This window comes from Triticum aestivum, chromosome 5D (assembly GCF_018294505.1).
Source record: "Triticum aestivum cultivar Chinese Spring chromosome 5D, IWGSC CS RefSeq v2.1, whole genome shotgun sequence".
Lineage (NCBI taxonomy): Eukaryota > Viridiplantae > Streptophyta > Magnoliopsida > Poales > Poaceae > Triticum > Triticum aestivum.
In genome coordinates, this window is record NC_057808.1 from 307,910,781 (window position 1) to 307,932,966 (window position 22,186).

A 22,186-nucleotide genomic window follows, 5' to 3' on the forward strand; every position below is an offset into this window, starting at 1 on the left:
CCAAAACATCTTGAAGATAGCGAGACAACCCCAAAGTCTTGTCTTGATGCAGTGTTCAAGTTACTTGAGACTAGCACTCAGACAAGCTCACAGAATTCGTTGTCTGAATCAGTTCAACTTCTTCAGTCCCGAGTTCTAGCAGAAAGGCATTCTGCAACTAAACTTCGACTTGAAGTCCTATCTCTAAGAAAGATTGCGGAGAACACCAATGAGAACCTCATCGCTAAACAGCTACACCTGGAAGCTATGACCGACATGCTAGGCCAGTCTCACAGCCTTGCTCAGCAGCTTGCGCAGCAGTTCCCGCGCAAGGCTAACCTTTCTTGAACTGTCTTGGAAGTGGTCTCGGTTCAGTATTATTTTGTTACGCTGCAATGGTGCCCAGTTTTTGTAATCACTGGTGGCGAACTTCGATGCCCAGTGGATGTAATATACCATAAATCCTTTATTGTATAGTGTTGGTTTATTCTTAGTTACTATGCCGTAATTTCTTTATTGTATAGAGTAGGTTTGTTCTTAATTCCTACTAGTTACTGCCATCATTCGCTATGTGGAAAAAAATCAGATGTAGTCGACCGGGCCGAAACATTCACCTCTAACGGGCCTGGTGTTTAGCGGGCCACAATTGGGCCGGCCTGCATCATTCTTGGGCCCGAATGATTGGGGCCTTCACACTTTGCGCGAGGCCCACAACTTACACCGGCCTATATTTTAGTTGGGCCTTTTGTGGACCCAGCGCTTAGTTTGGCACAGGTAGCGTTGCGCCATTAACAGGTTGAATATTGTACTGGCCTGTTACGGCCCAAATGAAACCATGGGCCTTTAGCAGGCCGAAATGCATATTGGGCCTCAGTTTTCACTAGTCGTCGACGGGCCTTCAGCAGGCTAAAATGTAAACCGGGCCATTTTGGGCCCAGTTATATCACGGGCAGTTACCAGGCCGAAACATATCTCGGGCCTTAGTTGGCCCACTGATATCATGGGCCTTTAAGAGGCCGAAACCATAGTACAGACATCAACGGGCCGAATTATGTGACAGGCCTTTAACAGGCCCAAAGTCATGTTGGGCTTAACTGTTGCCACCTTTATCACGGGCCGTTAGTGGGCCCGATGTCCCGTCGGACCATATATGGCCCATGGGCAGCACGGGCCATTCCCAGGCCGAAAGTCACACCGGGCTGAAATGGGCCCATGTCTACATCGGGCTTCTAACAGGCCGAAAGTCACTAGGGTGTAATTCGGCCCAAATATTCGGCGAACAATTAACGGCTGGCTTCGGGCCGTAAATGGGCCCAAATATTCGGCGAACAATTAACGGGCCAGATCTGGCTTCGGGCCGTAAATGGCCCTTTATTAAGCAGGTCGTTATTGGGCTGTTCCAATAGTACCTAAGTAAGTACTACGAGCCTTTGACCGGCCGGCTTTTTTAACCTATATGGGCCTCTGTTGGGCCGTGCCACGTGTCGACGTATCATAGGCGCTTTGGGTCCAATGAGTGGATGACATCTGTCCCAACGGTGAGCCGACACGTGTTTCCTCTAGCCAACAATGATTTTACACGTGGAAAATCCCCATTGGTAGGGGCTGTTAACGGGTTATCAGATCCAAAACCGGACCCGATAGCTTAACGGCGTTCCGTTACGGTGGATGCCACGTGTTGGTCACCCTTGACGAAAGCACTTCTGTGACGTGCGATTTATCGTCATGGAAGTGGACACTTCCGTGATGATAATTTTGGTACTGTCATGGAACACTTCTACGACAGCACGGGTATGACTATCTTGATTCTGTCATAAATTTGTCATGGATGTACATGCATGACAGAAAACGTGACTACTGTGACAAAGATGTATCATCACGGAAGTGTATTTTTTTGTAGTGTATTGACCTGTATCTAAGCCTCCATCCTGGTTTAATGGTCCCCTTCGTACTTAGTGTAAAATTTTGACCGTAAATTTAACTAACAAAGTGTCAATGCATGTCATAAAAAACTATACCATTAAAAACTATGTTCAAATACGAATCCAGTGATATGATTTTTGGTGAAATGCATTATCATTTTATTAGTTAAATACTCCCTCCATCTAGGTGTATAAGTCACTTTACGAAAACCTAATAATCCCAAAACACTTTGGCATGGTGCATTAACTCCCACCTCGTTTCTTGACCTATCAACCAATAAGAGATGTGGGCGTGCATGTTTTCAATGACTCGAGACTACCAAACAGGACATGCAGTGGTTAGTTCATTGCATGCAATGCTATTAGTTAGCAGTTAAACATTAAGTTCTCTTGTTTTTCCCTCCTTGGTCACGGTGCACAACCAAAGATGACTTACTCACCTGGATGGAGGGAGTAGATGGTCAAAGTTCAACACAAAATTAATGCATTGGTAAACACCATTTTTTGAGGAAAACGAGTGCATTAATTGAGTGTTTTTGCAAACTACAAAAATTATTCCACCACTAATCATCTACCTTGGTTGATGAGATTTTTGAATTGAGCCCTATAAACCGAAAAGGAGGTAGTACTAGTACTCCTACATTATTGGCGCCGGGTGCCTTGGGCAATGTTTCATCTTGTTGGACAGGATGAGCGTACATGCACAGGGATAATGTAGATAGGAAGTCTTCGCGATCCATTATTCCCCATCTCGGTCAGAGAGAACTATTCAACTAGTCTTCACATTGAAGTGACAATACACGCTGCAGCAGATGGGACACTTAATTAATAAGCTGAACCAGCGTGTTGGTGTTACTAAATCAGCCTTACCCAGTACTGCCATCATGTTTGCCAGTGGAGTACACTTCCGCAAATACGCTTACACACATCTCTCCTCCATTAACTGACATATGGGCCCTCTTGAGGTAGACCCACATGTCATCGGCGTAACTATTTACACTCCAAAGGGCGGTATATCCTGGTAGTAGTACTAGTAGAATTGAGATTTAATGCACTTTCTTCCCCGTCTTTCACTCTTCTTCCTCCTCTCTTCTTCTTCCTCATCTCTTCCCCATCATCGGCCGCACACCATTTCCCGCCGCTCACTGCTCGCCCGCCTGCGCCATCTTCCTCGGTAGCTTGCGCGTACCATATCCCCCCGCTCACTGCTCGGCCAGACACGCCATCTTCTTCGCTCGCCCGCCCGAATCCACTTCCCCGCTGGCTCGCAGGCACCGAAAACCCCAATCACTCAGCGCCCTAAAATAACCTATGGCAGAACCGACTAACACGCTGAGCCGCGATTGGAATTCCCTCCCCGATGTTCTCTTGGAGCAGATCTGTAATCGTATGGACCTGCTCAGCACCGTCCGTCTGGCCGCATGTTCGGTGTCTTTGTACCGTCTACTCGTCTGCAACCGGCCAACGCTTTTCAAGACACCCTGCTTGCTGATGCCCGATCCTCGCAGGTGGCTCAGACACCGACCGTATGATCCTACGGAGGTTGCCGTGGTGCCCCTCGACATGCTACCACTACCCGTCCACCTGTCCTTCATGCGCGGGCACTACTGGGCGGGCATGAAGGCCAACTAGATCATCCTCATCCACCAATCCGGTAGTCCATGGCATCTCGTGGATATCTACACCCAGCGAGAGATCACCCTTCCATCGTTGGATACCGCCGCCATCGAGCCTCGCGGCCCGCTGGACACTCCTACCTACTACGCATGAGACGCGTCGAGCTTTTGGCTCGACCTCTGTTTGATGAAGGTTGTAATCTGCGAAGTGCCCACACCATCAGAAGACTACATGGATTACAAACTCATTGCCTTGTTCAACATGGAATTAGTCTATCTGGAATCCGGTCGCCATACATGGTTATGGCTCATCGTCAATCCTGTTGAGGCAACATTTCTGTCTGATGCTATAGTGCATGATGGCATCGTTTACGCGGTCGACGCATAGATTGGCTGCCTATACTGATGGAATCTATCGCCGTGCAATTGTTCTATCTCATCTCATCTTTACCTTATGAATACGACTGCCTGTTCATTGTTACAAATTTAGAATAGACAGTATGTCTACAACCACATCATTGCTATATGTTCCTCTCATTCCCTAAATTTTTATGACCACACATGTTATTGTTAGAGTTGATATGAGAACAATTGGCATCTAATAATTGTTAGAATAGATATTATAAGTATAACCTCATGATTGCTATATGTTACTCTCATTTCCAAGATTTTTATAACAACGCATGTTATTGCTTAGAGTTGATATGAGAACAGTAGTAAGTGCTATGGTAGAATATGAGTAGGCCCTGTCATAACTGTTTTCCTCTCATTGTTACATGATGTTTGAACCATGACATATTGCTAGAATATGAAAGCCATTGGTTTTTTTTAACTTGGGGTATGATTATGACCACGGCATTGCAATTCTCTGTCTATGATATGTGTCACTGTTATAATAATCTTAATTCCACACATACTCTGAACATGATTATTTATTTTTGTCCTTATGGTCTCCAATTTGAATTGTTGCAGCAAACGCAAATGCACTGGCCTTCATGATTCTAGGACCTAGAATCATACCAGCCGATGGGTGGTGGTTTATCGCTCGTTCAGCTGACGGCGGTCATTTGATGCTCATTCGCACGTACCAAATTGACCAAACCATTACATCAAACCACATGCAGTACAATGCCTGGGGCGTTCGTGACATTGATGGCTATGGTTGCTTCATGTTCAAGAAAGATCCCAGCTCCGTTGGGCTAGGCGTATTCAACTGGAGGCGGGTTTACAGCCTCGGCAACCACTCCATGTTCCTCGGGCTCAATTATCCGATCATCCAACCAATCATCGATCATATCACCGGCGATGATTACCGTGCTATGCAACTTCCATTCACCAGGGGGAACTGTGTTTACACATCATACCATGGGTTTCATGAATCACCATATCCAGAGATTCGTCGACACAACTTGTTGCCAGATAATCTTCAGTGTGTGAAAGGCATCAAGCTTCCATGCGATGGATGGCTATTGCAAACCCTACATGCGGCGATGTGGTTCATGCCAACAGCAAATATGCACAACTTGATTCGTACTGATATCTAGACAGAGCCATGTATCCTGCTACCGTTGCATGACCCTCTTTTGTTGGATATTATGTACTGTTGTTAGTTTGAAGCACTCCTCTGGTTTGAAGGATAGATACCTTTTTGGGATCAAGTGCATCCTAACTCACCTGCGTAGGATGTACTGATAATGATGATGGAGATGTTGTGCAGAAGCCATATACATATACATATATATATATATATGTGTGTGTGTGTGTGTGTGTGTATCAATTAGGCTTCAAGTGCGTACTTGTTGGTGAAAGTGTTGTCCAATGGGAATTATATTTTGTATTACTCATGTAGCCTAAAAAGTCTGTCGCACAGCCTTGTAACTTCTTACTCCATTTCTAAATTTGTACTAGTCCTCTATACCGTATATTGCGCTGCTCATACTACTACCTCCCTCCTGGTTTATTGGTCCCCTTCGTAATTTATGTCAATTTTTGACCATAAATTTCACTGACTAAATGTTAATGCATGTCACAAAAAATTATATCGTTTTATTCATATTTGAACATAGTTTCCAATGGAATAATTTTCGGTGACATGCATTGACATTCTTTTAGTTAAACCTATGGTTAAAATGTGACACTCAATACTGAAGGAAATATGCCCTAGAGGCAATATTAAAGTATTATATATTTCCTTATATCATGATAAATGTTTATTATTCATGCTAGAATTGTATTAACCGGAAACATAATACATGTGTGAATACATAGACAAACAGAGTGTCACTAGTATGCCTCTACTTGACTAGCTCGTTAATCAAAGATGGTTATGTTTCCTAGCCATAGACATGAGTTGTCATTTGATTAACGGGATCACCTCATTAGGAGAATGACGTGATTGACATGACCTATTACGTTAGCTTAGCACCCGATCGTTTAGTATGTTGCTATTGCTTTCTTCATGACTTATACATGTTCCTATGACTATGAGATTATGCAACTCCCGTTTACCGGAGGAACACTTTGTGTGCTACCAAACGTCACAACGTAACTGGGTGATTATAAAGGTGCTCTACAGGTGTCTCCAAAGGTACTTGCTGGGTTGGCGTATTTCGAGATTAGGATTTGTCACTCCGATTGTCGGAGAGGTATCTCTGGGCCCACACGGTAATGCACATCACTATAAGCCTTGCAAGCATTGTGACTAATGAGTTAGTTGCGGGATGATGTATTACGGAACGAGTAAAGAGACTTGCCGGTAACGAGATTGAACTAGGTATCGAGATACCGACGATCGAATCTCGGGCAAGTAACATACCGATGACAAAGGGAACAACGTATGTTGTTATGCGGTCCGGCCGATAAAGATCTTCGTAGAATATGTGGGAGCCAATATGGGCATCCAGGTCCCGCTATTGGTTATTGACCGGAGAGGTGTCTCGGTCATGTCTACATAGTTCTCGAACCCAAAGGGTCCGCACGCTTAAAGTTACGATGACAGTTATATTATGAGTTTATGTGATTTGATGTACCGAAGGTTGTTCGGAGTCCCGGATGTGATCACGGACATGACGAGGAGTCTCGAAATGGTCAAGACGTAAAGATTGATATATTGAACGACTATATTCGGACACCGGAAGTGTTCCGGAGAAGTTTCGGATTAAACCGGAGTGCCGGAGGGTTACCGGAACCCCCCGGGGAAGTATTGGGCCTTGGTGGGCCTTGACGGGAGAGAGAGGGCAGCAGCCAGGAGGTGGCGCGCCCCCTCCCAAGGGGAATCCTAGTTGGACTAGGAGAGGGGGGCGCAGCCCCCTTTCCCTCTCCCTCTCCCTCTCTTTCCTCCGCCCCCCTCTTTTCCTAGTAGGACTAGGAAAGGGGAGTCCTACTCCTACTAGGAGGAGGACTCCCCCTCTCTCCTTGGCGCGCCTAGGGCAGCCGGCCTCCCCCTTGCTCCTTTATATACGGGGGCAGGGGGGCACCTAAGGATACACTTGATATATGATATTTTAGCCGTGTGCGGTGCCCCCCTCCACCAGATTACACCTCGATTATACCGTCGCGGAGCTTAGGCGAAACCCTGCGTCGGTGGAACATCATTATCGTCACCACGCCGTCGTGCTGACGAAACTCTCCCTCAACACTCGGCTGGATCGGAGTTCGAGGGACGTCATCGAGCTGAACGTGTGTAGAACTTGGAGGTGCCGTACGTTCGGTACTTGATCGGTCGGATCGTGAAGACGTACGACTAGATCAACCGCGTTGTGATAACGCTTCCACTGTCGGTCTACGAGGGTACGTGGACAACACTCTCCCCTCTCGTTGCTATGCATCACCATGATCTTGCGTGTGCGTAGGAATTTTTTTGAAATTACTACGTTTCCCAACAGTGGCATCCGCGCCTGGTTTTATGCGTTGATGCTATGCACGAGTAGAACACAATTGAGTTGTGGGCGATATAAGTCATACTGCTTACCAGCATGTCATACTTTGGTTCAGCGGTATTGTGAGATGAAGCGGCCCGGACCGACATTACGCGTACGCTTACGCGAGACTGGTTTCACCGTTCGGAGCACTCGTTGCTTAAAGGTGACTGGCGGGTGTCTGTCTCTCTCACTTTAGTTGAACCGAGTGTGGCTACGCCCGGTCCTTGCGAAGGTTAAAACAGCACCAACTTGACAAACTATCGTTGTGGTTTTGATGCATAGGTAAGAACGGTTCTTGCTAAGCCCGTAGTAGCCACGTAAAACATGCAACAACAAAGTAGAGGACGTCTAACTTGTTTTTGCAGGGCATGTTGTGATGTGATATGGTCAAGACATGATGTGATATAATGTGTTGTATGAGATGATCATGTTTTGTAACCAAGTTATCGGCAACTGGCAGGAGCCATATGGTTGTCGCTTTATTGTATGAGATGCAATCGCCATGTAATAGTTTTACTTTATCACTAAGCGGTAGCGATAGTCGTAAAAGCAATAAGTTGGCGAGATGACAACGATACTACGATGGAGATCAAGGTGTCGAGCCGGTGACGATGGTGATCATGACGGTGCTTCGGAGATGCAGATCACGAGCACGGTGCTTCGGAGATGGAGATCACAAGCACAAGATGATGATGGCCATATCATATCACTTATATTGATTGCATGTGATGTTAATCCTTTATGCATCTTATCTTGCTTTGATTGACGGTAGCATTATAAGATGATCTCTCACTAAAATTTCAAGACAAAAGTGTTCTCCCTGAGTATGCACCGTTGCGAAAGTTCTTCGTGCTGAGGCACTACGTGTTAATCGGGTGTGATAGGCTCTACGTTCAAATACAACGGGTGCAAAACAGTTGCACACGCGGAATACTCAGGTTAAACTTGACGAGCCTAGCATATGTACAGATATGGCCTCAGAACACAGAGACCGAAAGGTCGAGCGTGAATCATATAGTAGATATGATCAACATAGTGATGTTCACCATTGAAACTACTCCATCTCACGTGTTAATCGGACATGGTTTAGTTGCTTTGGATCACGTAATCACTTAGATGATTAGAGAGATGTCTATCTAAGTGGGAGTTCTTAAGTAATATGATTAATTGAACTTAAATTTATCATGAACTTAGTACCTGATAGTATCTTGCTTGTCTATGTTAATTGTAGATAAATGGCCCGTGCTGTTGTTCCGTTTAATTTTAATGCGTTCCTTGAGAAAGCTAAGTTGAAAGATGATGGTAGCAATTACACGAACTGGGTCCGTAACTTGAGGATTATCCTCATTGCTGCACAGAAGAATTACGTCCTGGAAGCACCGCTAGGTGCCAGGCCTCCTGCAAGAGCTACGCCAGAAGTTATGAACGTCTGGCAAAGCAAAGCTGATGACTACTCAATAGTTCAGTGTGCCATGCTTTACGGCTTAGAACCGGGACTTCAACGACGTTTTGAACGTCATGGAGCATATGAGATGTTCCAGGAGTTGAAGTTAATATTTCAAGCAAATGCCCGGATTGAGAGATATGAAGTCTCCAATAAGTTCTATAGCTGCAAGATGGAAGAGAATAGTTCTGTCAGTGAGCATATACTCAGAATGTCTGGGTATAATAATCACTTGATTCAACTGGGAGTTCAACTTCCGGATGATTGCGTCATTGACAGAATTCTTCAATCACTGCCACCAAGCTACAAGAGCTTCGTGATGAACTATAACATGCAAGGGATGGATAAGACGATTCCCGAGCTCTTCGCAATGCTAAAGGCAGCGGAGGTAGAAATCAAAAAGGAGCATCAAGTGTTGATGGTCAGTAAAACCACTAGTTTCAAGAAAAAGGGCAAAGGGAAGAAGAAAGGGAACTTCAAGAAGAACAGCAAGCAAGTTGCTGTTCAGGAGAAGAAATCCAAGTCTGGACCTAAGCCTGAAACTGAGTGCTTCTACTATAAGCAGACTGGCCACTGGAAGCGGAACTGCCCCAAGTATTTGGCGGATAAGAAGGATGGCAAGTTTAACAAAGGTATATGTGATATACATGTTATTGATGTGTACCTTACTAATACTCGCAGTAGCACCTGGGTATTTGATACTGGTTCTGTTGCTAATATTTGCAACTCGAAGCAGGGGCTACGGATTAAGCGAAGTTTGGCTAAGGACGAGGTGACGATGCGCGTGGGAAATGGTTCCAAATTCGATGTGATCCCCGTCGGCACGCTACCTCTACATCTACCTTCGGGATTAGTTTTAGACCTAAATAATTGTTATTTGGTGCCAATGTTGAGCATGAACATTATATCTGGATCTTGTTTAATGCGAGACGGTTATTCATTTAAATCAGAGAATAATGGTTGTTCTATTTATATAAATAATATCTTTTATGGTCATGCACCAGTGAAGAGTGGTCTATTTTTAATGAATCTCGATAGTAGTGATACACATATTCGTAATGTTGAAGCCAAAAGATGCAGAGTTAATAATGACAGTGCAACTTATTTGTGGCACTGCCGTTTGGGTCATATCGGTGTAAAGCGCATGAAGAAGCTCCATACTGATGGAATTTTGGAATCACTTGATTTTGAATCACTTGGTACTTGCGAACCGTGCCTTATGGGCAAGATGACCAAAACACTGTTCTCCGGAACTATGGAGAGAGCAACAGATTTGTTGGAAATCATACATACAGATGGATGTGGTCCGATGAATATTGAGGCTCGTGGCGGATATCATTATTTTCTCACCTTCACAGATGATTTGAGCAGATATGGGTATATCTACTTAATGAAACATAAGTCTGAAACATTTGAAAAGTTCAAAGAATTTCAGAGTGAAGTTGAAAATCATCGTAACAAGAAAATAAAATTCCTACGATCTGATCGTGGAGGAGAATATTTGAGTTACCAGTTTGGCCTACATTTGAAACAATGCGGAATAGTTTCGCAACTCACGCCACCCGGAACACCACAGCGTAATGGTGTGTCCGAACGTCGTAATCGTACTTTGTTAGATATGGTGCGAACTATGATGTCTCTTACTGATTTACCGCTATCATTTTGGGGTTATGCTTTAGAGACGGCTGCATTCACTCTAAATAGGACACCATCAAAATCCGTTGAGACGACGCCTTTTGAACTATGGTTTGGCAAGAAACCAAAGTTGTCGTATCTTAAAGTTTGGGGTTGCGATGCTTATGTGAAGATACTTCAACCTGATAAGCTCGAACCTAAATCGGAGAAATGTGTCTTCATAGGATACCCAAAGGAGACCGTTGGGTACACCTTCTATCACAGATCCGAAGGCAAGATATTCGTTGCTAGGAATGGATCCTTTCTAAAGAAGGAGTTTCTCTCAAAGATGTGAGTGGGAGGAAAGTAGATCTTGATGAGGTAACTGTACCTGCTCCCTTATTGGAAAGTAGATCATCGCAGAAATCAGTTTCTTCGACACCTACACCAAGTAGTGAGGAAGTTAATGATAATGATCATGAAACTTCAGATCAAGTTAATACTGAACTTCGTAGGTCAACTAGATCAAGATCCGCACCAGAGTGGTATGGTAATCCTGTTCTGGAGGTCATGTTACTAGACCATGGCGAACCTACGAACTATGAAGAAGCGAAGGTGAGCCCAGATTCCGCAAAATGGCTTGAAGCCATGAAATCCGAGATGGGATCCATGTATGAGAACAAAGTATGGACTTTGGTTGACTTGCCCGATGGTCGGCAAGCCATTGAAAATAAATGGATCTTCAAGAAGAAGACTGACGCCGATGGTAATGTTACTGTCTATAAAGCTCGACTTGTTGCGAAAGGTTTTCGACAAGTTCAAGGGATTGACTACGATGAGACCTTCTCACCCGTAGTGATGCTTAAGTCTGTCCGAATCATGTTAGCAATTGCCGCATTTTATGATTATGAAATTTGGCAAATGGATGTCAAAACTGTGTTCCTGAATGGATTTCTGGAAGAAGAGTTGTATATGATGCAACCGGAAGGTTTTGTCGATCCAAAGGGAGCTAACAAAGTGTGCAAGCTCCAGCGATCCATTTATGGACTGGTGCAAGCCTCTCGGAGTTGGAATAAACGCTTTGATAGTGTGATCAAAGCATTTGGTTTTATACAGACTTTTGGAGAAGCCTGTATTTAAAAGAAAGTGAGCGGGAGCTCGATAGCATTTCTGATATTATATGTGGATGACATATTACTGATTGGAAATGATATAGAATTTCTGGATAGCATAAAGGGATACTTGAATAAGAGTTTTTCAATGAAAGACCTCGGTGAAGCTGCATATATATTAGGCATTAAGATCTATAGAGATAGATCAAGACGCTTAATTGGACTTTCACACAGCACATACCTTGACGAAGTTTTGAAGAAGTTCAAAATGGATCAAGCAAAGAAAGGGTTCTTGCCTGTACTACAAGGTGTGAGATTGAGTAAGACTCAATGCCCGACCACTGCAGAAGATAGAGAGAAGATGAAAGATGTTCCCTATGCTTCGGCCATAGGCTCTATCATGTATGCAATGCTGTGTACCAGACCTGATGTGTCCCTAGCTCTAAGTTTAGCAGGGAGGTACCAAAGTAATCCAGGAGTGGATCACTGGACAGCGGTCAAGAACATCCTGAAATACCTGAAAATGACTAAGGATATGTTTCTCGTATATGGAGGTGACAAAAAGAGCTCATCGTAAGGGGTTACGTTGATGCAAGCTTTGACACTCATCCGGACGATTCGAAATCGCAAACCGGATACGTATTTACATTTAACGGTGGAGCTGTCAGTTGGTGCAGTTCCAAGCAAAGTGTCGTGGCGGGATCTACGTGTGAAGCGGAATACATAGCCGCTTCGGAAGCAGCGAATGAAGGAGTCTGGATGAAGGAGTTCATATCCGATCTAGGTGTCATACCTAGTACATCGGGACCAATGAAAATCTTTTGTGATAATACTGGTGCAATTGCCTTAGCAAAGGAATCCAGATTTCACAAGAGAACCAAGCACATCAGAAGACGCTTCAATTCCATCCGGGATTTAGTCCAGGTGGGAGACATAGAAATTTGCAAGATACATACGGATCTGAATGTAGCAGACCCGTTGACTAAGCCTCTTCCACGAGCAAAACATGATCAGCACCAAGACTCCATGGGTGTAAGAATCATTACTATGTAATCTAGATTATTGACTCTAGTGCAAGTGGGAGACTGAAGGAAATATGCCCTAGAGGCAATAATAAAGTATTATATATTTCCTTATATCATGATAAATGTTTATTATTCATGCTAGAATTGTATTAACCGGAAATATAATACATGAGTGAATACATAGACAAACAGAGTGTCACTAGTATGCCTCTACTTGACTAGCTCGTTAATCAAAGATGGTTATGTTTCCTAGCGATAGACATGAGTTGTCATTTCATTAACGGGATCACCTCATTAGGAGAATGACGTGATTGACATGACCCATTACGTTAGCTTAGCACCCGATCGTTTAGTATGTTGCTATTGCTTTCTTCATGACTTATACATGTTCCTATGACTATGAGATTATGCAACTCCCGTTTACCGGAGGAACACTTTGTGTGTTACCAAACGTCACAACGTAACTGGGTGATTATAAAGGTGCTCTACAGGTGTCTCCAAAGGTACTTGTTGGGTTGGCGTATTTCGAGATTAGGATTTGTCACTCCGATTGTCGGAGAGGTATATCTGGGCCCACTCGGTAATGCACATCACTATAAGCCTTGCAAGCATTGTGACTAATGAGTTAGTTGCAGGATGGTGTATTACGGAATGAGTAAAGAGACTTGCCGGTAACGAGATTGAACTAGGTATCGAGATACCGACGATCGAATCTCGGGCAAGTAACATACCGATGACAAAGGGAACAACGTATGTTGTTATGCGGTCCGACCGATAAAGATCTTCGTAGAATATGTGGGAGCCAATATGGGCATCCAGGTCCCGCTATTGGTTATTGACCGGAGAGGTGTCTCGGTCATGTCTACATAGTTCTCGAACCCAAAGGGTCCGCACGCTTAAAGTTACGATGACAGTTATATTATGAGTTTATGTGATTTGATGTACCGAAGGTTGTTCGGAGTCCCAGATGTGATCACGGACATGACGAGGAGTCTCGAAATGGTCAAGACGTAAAGATTGATATATTGGACGACTATATTCGGACACCGGAAGTGTTCCGGAGAAGTTTCGGATTAGACCGGAGTGCCGGAGGGTTACCGGAACCCCCCGGGGAAGTATTGGGCCTTGGTGGGCCTTGAGGGGAGAGAGGGCAGCAGCCAGGAGGTGGCGCGCCCCCTCCCAAGGGGAATCCTAGTTGGACTAGGAGAGGGGGCGCAGCCCCCTTTCCCTTTCCCTCTCCCTCTCTTTCCTTCCCCCCTCTTTTCCTAGTAGGACTAGGAAAGGGGAGTCCTACTCCTACTAGGAGGAGGACTCCCCCTCTCTCCTTGGCGCGCCTAGGGCAGCCGGCCTCCCCCTTGCTCCTTTATATACGAGGGCAGGGGGCACCTAAGGATACACTTGATATACGATATTTTAGCCGTGTGCGGTGCCCCCCTCCACCAGATTACACCTCGATAATACCGTCGCGGAGCTTAGGCGAAACCCTGCGTCGGTGGAATATCATTATCGTCACCACGCCGTCGTGCTGACGAAATTCTCCCTCAACACTCGGCTGGATCAGAGTTCGAGGGACGTCATCGAGCTGAACGTGTGTAGAACTTGGAGGTGCCGTACGTTCGGTACTTGATCGGTCGGATCGTGAAGACGTACGACTACATCAACCGCGTTGTGATAACGCTTCCGCTGTCGGTCTACGAGGGTACGTGGACAACACTCTCCCCTCTCGTTGCTATGCATCACCATGATCTTGCGTGTGCGTAGGAATTTTTTTGAAATTACTACGTTTCCCAGCAAATACGACTAGTAAGCAGTACTAGTATACGTCGGTCAAATTATTCATCATGTCCTCACATTGAATTGACGTGACAACACGCTGCGTGTGAGGTGACACAAGAGTCCTGGCGGCGTGTTCGGGTATTGTGGACATCAGATTTGGAGTACCACTTATCTGTCGAAATCTTTCATCATTCACTTGAAACAGTTGATTAATCATACATTGAGTACCATATAACTGGAATTAACCGATGCAAGTCCAAGAAGGATTGTCGGTGCTGCCGGCTGGCATCAAGTTTGATCCCATGGATTAGGAGTTGATCGAGCACCTTGAGGCCAAAGTGAGTGCTGACAGCGTGAGATCTCACCCTCTCATCGATTTGTTCATACCAACCATCGACAGCGAGCACGACATATGCTACACCCATCCTGAGAAACTTCCTGGTAAGACACCGATCGGCCGTCTACTTGCACAAACGTATTCCTTTGTTTATAGCTCTATTTTTCTTTTTAGACGCAGACCTAGTGAAGCAATTAGAATTTGACAGTTAATAAAAAGTGAAACAAGTGACTGCAACATGCCAAAGATGTTATGAAAATGCCAACTATGTACACTGAAACCTGTATTCGACAATCCTGCAGGTATCACACTGAGTGGCCTAAGCAAGCATTTCTTCCAGCGCAACTTCAGGGTGTTCAAAAGGGGCACGTGGACGCATTGCAAGATACAGTTAGAGTGCTGCATGCACGCGATGTGGCACAAGACCGGCAATACCTTGCCAGTGATGGTCAATGGCTGGCAGACGGGCAGCAAAAAGGTTCTGGTGCTGCACACCAACAAGAACTTCGACCAGCAAAGGACCAACTAGGTGATGCACCGGTACCACCTCAGGGACCTGGAGCAAGAGAAGGAGCGGGAGCTGGTCCTCTGCAAGATTTTCTACCAGACGAACATTAGGGCCAGGACTAAAAAGATTATAAGTTAGTTTGGTATTGGTACTTATACTACCTTGTCGTCCGCAAGTTGGTATTGTTGTTAACGATCTTTCGGTACGAACTTGGCATTTGCTTCCAACCATCATGCCGAGGGTCGACGTGGATATAAAGCTAAATCATTTGTTTCAAAACAAATTTTCAGGCACCTAATTTTTATTTGATGGGTAGCATAAGCACCTGCCGTTCGAATTCCCAGTTCTCCAAATTTTTCTAAACAAGTGCATGCACTTATTATCACGATGAAAGAACAATATACTTGCTGGATCCCAGTTATCAGTCTGTACTTGCAGAATTCTCTCGTTTATTGAGCAGGTATATTGTTTTTTCAGGTCGAGCAAGTTTCAACTGGGTTGTAGACTGCCCAGGCTTGGTTTTGTTTTTAACAGCCCCAGCCCATCACGACAACGGGGCACAAAGATCCAGCAGGTATCTACTAGCCTCTGGCCCACCAGCGTTTGTTATATTTTGTCTTAAAACAGCCGCAGGCAGTTTTTTTACTGAATCAAACACACAGCCCAGTTCTACTATCCTCTTGAAACACCATGTCCTACTTCCATTTTCTAATCTCTACCTATAATTTTACTAGTTCATATACACGTATCATAATATTGAAAATACATAAAGTTCCCTTTTCATATTTACATCCTTATTTTTTATGTTGTTTTCCCTCTCAGCGCAGATTTTTTTACAACTGGTTTTCCCTTAAACCAACTCAATTGTCCCACATCTTATTTGCTTACAAAAACAAAAAGATTTTTTTTGCCAAATCAATAAGTTCTTAAAAAAATAAATGTTTATCATTTCGGGATTACAACAGTTCGGACTCCACCGAAATATGCAAAATAAGGTTGAACTTTTTGACCGTGGTCCTGGGTAGAAAATGGGTAGTAATAAATTACTTAAGAATTAGCAAATGGGCTGCAAATTATTAAAAAAATAGCAAGTGGGCTCTATGTTGTCTGCCACAGATTTGGAGGCTGACTTGTGGGCCTACTAAGTTCATGCATACACAAGGTTTCTCAAAAATAGAAACTTAGTCAACAATCGACTCTACCAGCGTCAGACCATTAGATGCCAATCTAACGGCAATCGTGCTTCTTCAGTCTCTGATCTTTCTGCTCCAGCCACCCAAACCAGCGCCGGCGGAACCGCCTACTCCCGCCTCCCGTGGCCAGCTGTGCTACCGGGTAGGCCTCATGGCCCCACCATACGCGCATCCCTGGCCTGGCTATCCCTCTACTCACCCACACCTCTTGTTATTTTCCGGCGACGGCAGCCGAACCAGTCAACCCTCGTACTCCCCACCATGTGGGCAGCCACTGTCGTGTCTTCCCCGGCTCTGTGTCGTTCCCTTCGTAGGCCTCGCCGTCGTCCACCGCCCTGGTACTCTCGGCGCGGCGTGGTCAATGTGGTCAACAAATGACATCCATCGGAGGTGGACTGTACGTGGAGAGGCTGACAGCTGGGTCCACGGCCGCACACAAGGAAATGCCTCCTTATTACGCGCAAATAATGATTCCTCCACCTGACATCTGGGACCCACCGGAAGGGCCTCTGTATTTCATGAAAAAAATGTTGCCCCCGCTGACAGCTCGGACCCACCAGCTATATCTTCGCATGCAAGGAAGTGCCTCCTTATTACGCACAAAAAATGAATACTCCCCCTGCTAGCTGGGACCCACCATATGGAAGCTGACTTGTGGGCCTACTAACTTGACGCGGACAGAGGGCTTTGTCAACTTAGTCAACAAACGATTCTATCACTAGTGACCATTGGATTGTTAACATCCAACGGTCGTCCTGCTTCTTCAACCTCTAATTTTCTTGCTCCAGCCGTCCAAACCACCGCGTGCTCTTGCCTCCCATGGCCGGCTGTGCTGCCATGGAGGCCTCACCGCCCTCTACTACTCCCATCGCTGGCAAGGCCCTGCGGCGACGGCAGCCTCACACCGCAGCAGAACCAGTGAACCCTCGTTCTCCTCTCCGCATGGGCATCCACTGCCGCGTCTTCCCCGGCTCCGTGTCGTCCCCTTCCTAGGCCTCGCCGTCGTCCACCGCCTTGGTGCTCTCGGCGCGGCGCGGTCAATGTGGTCAAGGAACGACTTCCATTGGAAGGGTACTGTATGTGGAGAGGCTGACAGCTAGGTCCATGGCCGCAGCAAGGAAGTGCCTCCTTATTACACGGAAAATAATGATTCCTCCAACTAACAATAGGGACCCACCGGACGGGCCACCGTATTTCATGAAAAAACGTTCCCACTGACTGCTGGGATCCACCAGCTACATCTTCGCATGCAAGGAAGTACCTGACAGTCGGGACCCACCTGGTCGAAGCGTACGTAGCGTTGTCATTCTGGTCGCGAACGTGTACGTGCATACGATCGGTCTGTCTGCAGGCTGCAGCGATGAACCGTGGCCGTGTAAGAAATAGCACGTGTCGTAGTAGAGGTGCGCACGTAGCATGTCATGTAGTCCCGTTAATATCGTGTACACATACGTACAGCCAGGGTGCAAGAAATTAAATACGGTCACGTACGTACATACGGGCGGGGTCTCGAACGCCTACTCGCGCATACATACGGCCAGGGCTCGTGTACATGGCTGGGTCAGAACGGAGAAACTACATCATCGTGTTCATCGGGAGCCACCCCGCTTGGACAGAACAGCCGATCGCAACGAGGCTTGGCGTACCGCAGAACGGAGGAAACGGCCTTGTGTTCGACCGGCCATGGTCGAAACGGGATCCTGTTCATCAGGAGGGGTCTGGCGTACCGCAAAACGGAGGAAACGGACTTCTCTTGGACCTCCTACATCGAAACGGGGTCTTGTTGACCGGGAAGGGTGTGGCATACCGCAAAACAGAGGAAACGGACTTGTGTTGGAGCGCTACGGTCGAAACGGGGGTCCTGTTCATCGGGAGGGGTGTGGCGTACCGCCAAACGGGACTCCACGAGATACTATTCACTCCACTGTCGACTGCCTCCACGGGCTACTGTTCATCCACCGTCGACCTCCTCCAGCCTCCACCTATGACTGTTCATCCTCGGCGTCTCCCCTCCTGCCTCCACCAGCCACTGTTCATCCACGGGCTCCTGTTCATCAAGCCTCAACCGCTCCTCCACCAGCTACTGTTCAACCAGCCCTCTCCACGAGTTCCTGTTCAACCACCCCTCCACGGGCTACTGTTCATCCAGCTGTCGGTTCAATATCCGGCGTATCTCGTAGTAGGGGTCCTAAGCTAGGCGTCTCGGAGCGATGGTAACATGGACATGGGATTTTACCCAGGTTCGGGCCCTCTTGATGGAGGTAAAACCCTACATCCTGCTTTTGATTATATTCATATGGGGTGTAGTACAGAGTACATGTGTCTACCACGAGATTGATCTAATGAATATCAGATTGTCTATTGACTTGCTTGGCCTCGGTTTATATATGCACCATAGACCTAGGGTTTAGAGGAGTCCTTGTCTTGGGCGCCAAGTCTTGTGGGATCCTCCTTGTATGCGGCATGGCCTGTCCGAACTGGCTCAATAGTGAACCGCCATGGGGGTCCTCGGCCCGATCCAGCTGGTCGGGAGACGACGTGGTGAGTACCCCCTAGTCCAGGACACCGTTAGTAGCCCCCTGAACCGGTCTTCAAGTTGGGGACGCTCCTCGATTCTTCCGAAATGTTCTTCATCTTGGGTCGTCGGTCTTGAAAACTGGTTCAACAAATCTTCTCATCCTCGATCTTGAGGATCGCCGAAGAAAATCCAAAGAGTTTACACGTTGGGTATCCGAGGGGCTCCTTTAAGTTATCGGCCTTTATCAATGCCTCGTTATTTTTACGCCCACCTCGGGTTCGAAGTTGTTCCCATGCAGCGGTGTCCTCCCACGTCCGAGATCCAACGTCGGACTGTATTCGAGGTATCCTTTACAGCCGAGCACCAATGCCGGACCGTATCCGAGCTCCAAGGCCGGAATTTATCCAAGCTCCAACGCCGGACTGTTTCCGAGCTCCAACGCCGGACTTTATTTGAGGTGTCATAGATCACCTTGGTTCAAAAAAGTTGAAGGAGTTTAGCCGAGCTGAATGCCAGAAATGCCCTCTATGGAGCCAGCCACTGGCGCCCGAGCTTTATGCCGGACTGCTTCCGAGGTGGTGCACCACCCCGATTGCGGGCTGATTTTTTGATTGGTGCAATTTATTCTCTACCGAGATATATAGCCAGTAGCCCTCAAGGTGTGTGTGTCGGTCTAAAACCCGAGATGCACCTGAAGGATGACATAAGACTGCTGATCCCAGTAGCCCCCAAGCCTTAATGCGGGCACGGGTGACCGAATTAAGGATCGATATCCGAAGTAAAATCACAAATTATGTGTAATGATTCTATGTATTCGAGTACTTTACATCACTAATGCTCGAATCCGCTTTGTACAAAACTTTGTTGACCGACCATCGGCTTCCACCTCCTCGGCCAGTAGCCGAGGAGTGTTTGTCCTACTTTATAAAGCCTTTATGAGGGCAAAGATTTATGACAAACAAGGCAATCCAGCCATACAGTTTTATAAACAAAGTTACGCAGAGAGATATGTTATATTATTGTTTAACACAAAAAATGTCTTCCCAAGAAAACAGTCCCGCTATCGTTTCCTTTCTTTGGGTTGTCATGCTAAGCATGATCATGAAATCTCACCTCCGACCAATGCGGATATTGAGGATTTAGTTTGGGGAAAGTTCCCGAACTATGTGGTCTTTAGCGAACCTAAATTTTCACTTCCGTCGTTGCCGACCAATTATATTCTTTAAGATCGCTAGCTTTCGGCTTCACCCAGTCTGAGGTACTAACTCGGACGACCCGGTAGTAACAATCACATAGGTGCCCCCTTTACCGCCGCCGAACAATCGGGAACGTAGGGGTAAGCACAGGAGCCAGGCAACCCAGCTTGGCCAAAATCTTAAGTCAAATTGATGCATATTTATGGCTTTATAACGATGATTACGGAAGGCAGCCCTCGTATATTAAATACAAACGCCGATGATATATGTTTATTTTAACTCCATTGCGACCGTTTATCAATTGAAAGTGGCCCATCGTCGGCTTCTACCCCTTTGTAGATACTACGCAGGGTGTTTCTGCAATAACCAGACAACCCTTAGCCGACGTCTCGGTGCGCAGAGGCGGTTGTGTTAGCAGAAACGAGGCAATCAGATATGTGGGCTTTATAAATTTCACTTAGTCATAGGAGTTTAAAGTTGGGAGGCCAGTTACTAGCCCCCGGTTAGTGTTCGGCGACAGTCGAGGTCAAGCCGTAAACACTTCGGCCAATGTTATGAACGGCCCGTCATTTAACACGGGGTGACCTCTATCGATCTTATAGTTTAACACAGTCATCGGATCGCTGACCAGTTTGCGCTTGTGACAGTCAGTTTTCGGCTTTCTCCACTGAGGCGCTTTAACCATGTTAGCTGGAAGCACAATCGCAGTGGTTCTCCCCTTGCACACCTAGCCGAACAAAGCGGAACGTAGGAGGCAAGCACAGGAGCCGGGCAACCCAACTATTGACTGAAGACACAATTCAAAACCGATGCATATATAGCAATATCCAAGAATGTTTTTGCCGAACCTCTAAAGGTGTCCGGCGTTGCACTGCAAGACTTATACTGGAAACACACAAATAGTTTAAAAGTGCCAAAGGCTTGGAAAACCAAAAAACTTCAGTAAAAACTTAATGTCCGAACTAGATCAAGTGTTCGGTGCCAATCCGAAAATTGGTCTTAGAAAAAAATTGTGCTTCTGTCGTGCTTTAACATGACACGTCCTATCTCAAGACTTAAAGCGGGTCAACCCACGGCTTCAACCTCCTATCCCGAAGGCGGGGTACTTCTTGTTAGGCCAGTTTAGCAAACTAAACTCTAGCGGCTTTGAGAGAGAAATTAGGCTCCCCGACTATTGACCACACACTCGCGTCAAAAAAAGGAGTGATAGGAAAAGACTTTACAACGACTAAGAAGAAGAAAACACTTATTATAAAATGGCTCATACTAATTTAAGAGCCCCCGAGTAACTTGGGTAAAGGAATTTTATGTATAATGATTGTATGTACCGAAGTACTTATATCATATATGTGTTCACCCGAACTTTAAACGCGTCTTAACCGACCGTCAGCTTCTCCCTCTTCGGTCAAGGGCCGAAAAGTGTTATGTACTCCACCTGTCGACAATATCGACGGTGTTTCCAATAACTAGGCAATCAGGCCATAAGGCTGTAACAGACAAAGCGCGCTCAGGGAACTTATGCTATATTACTGACGAAGTGTAAGAAGCATCTTCGAAGAAAATAGTACCCCCACCGATACCTTTCTTCGGTTGCTCATTGTTACTATGAAACTTGTGCAATAGATTTTTTGTACTCATGAGTTCCGCTGTGTGCCGACCATGATTGAAAACAATAAGAGCGCTAGCTTTCGGCTTCACCTAGTCTGAGGTCCGAGCACGGATGACCCGATCGTGACAATCGCAGAGGTGCTCCCTTTACTCCCTAGCCGAACAATCGGGAACGTAGGGGTAAACACAGGAGCAAGGCAACCCAGCTTGCGGAACACTTAAGTCAACATGGTGCATATTGTTGCGTAATACACGAACAAGGAACGAAGCCATACAAGTATAATCATATGCAAGAGGAAAGGCTTCAGAAAGGAAGCCCCCAAATAAACGGGGTATTTGAATTTGTGCGTCACAAACAAAGTTTTGACAAGGAACTTTCTTCACAAACAACTTTTTGCCAAAAAGTATAATGCTTGGT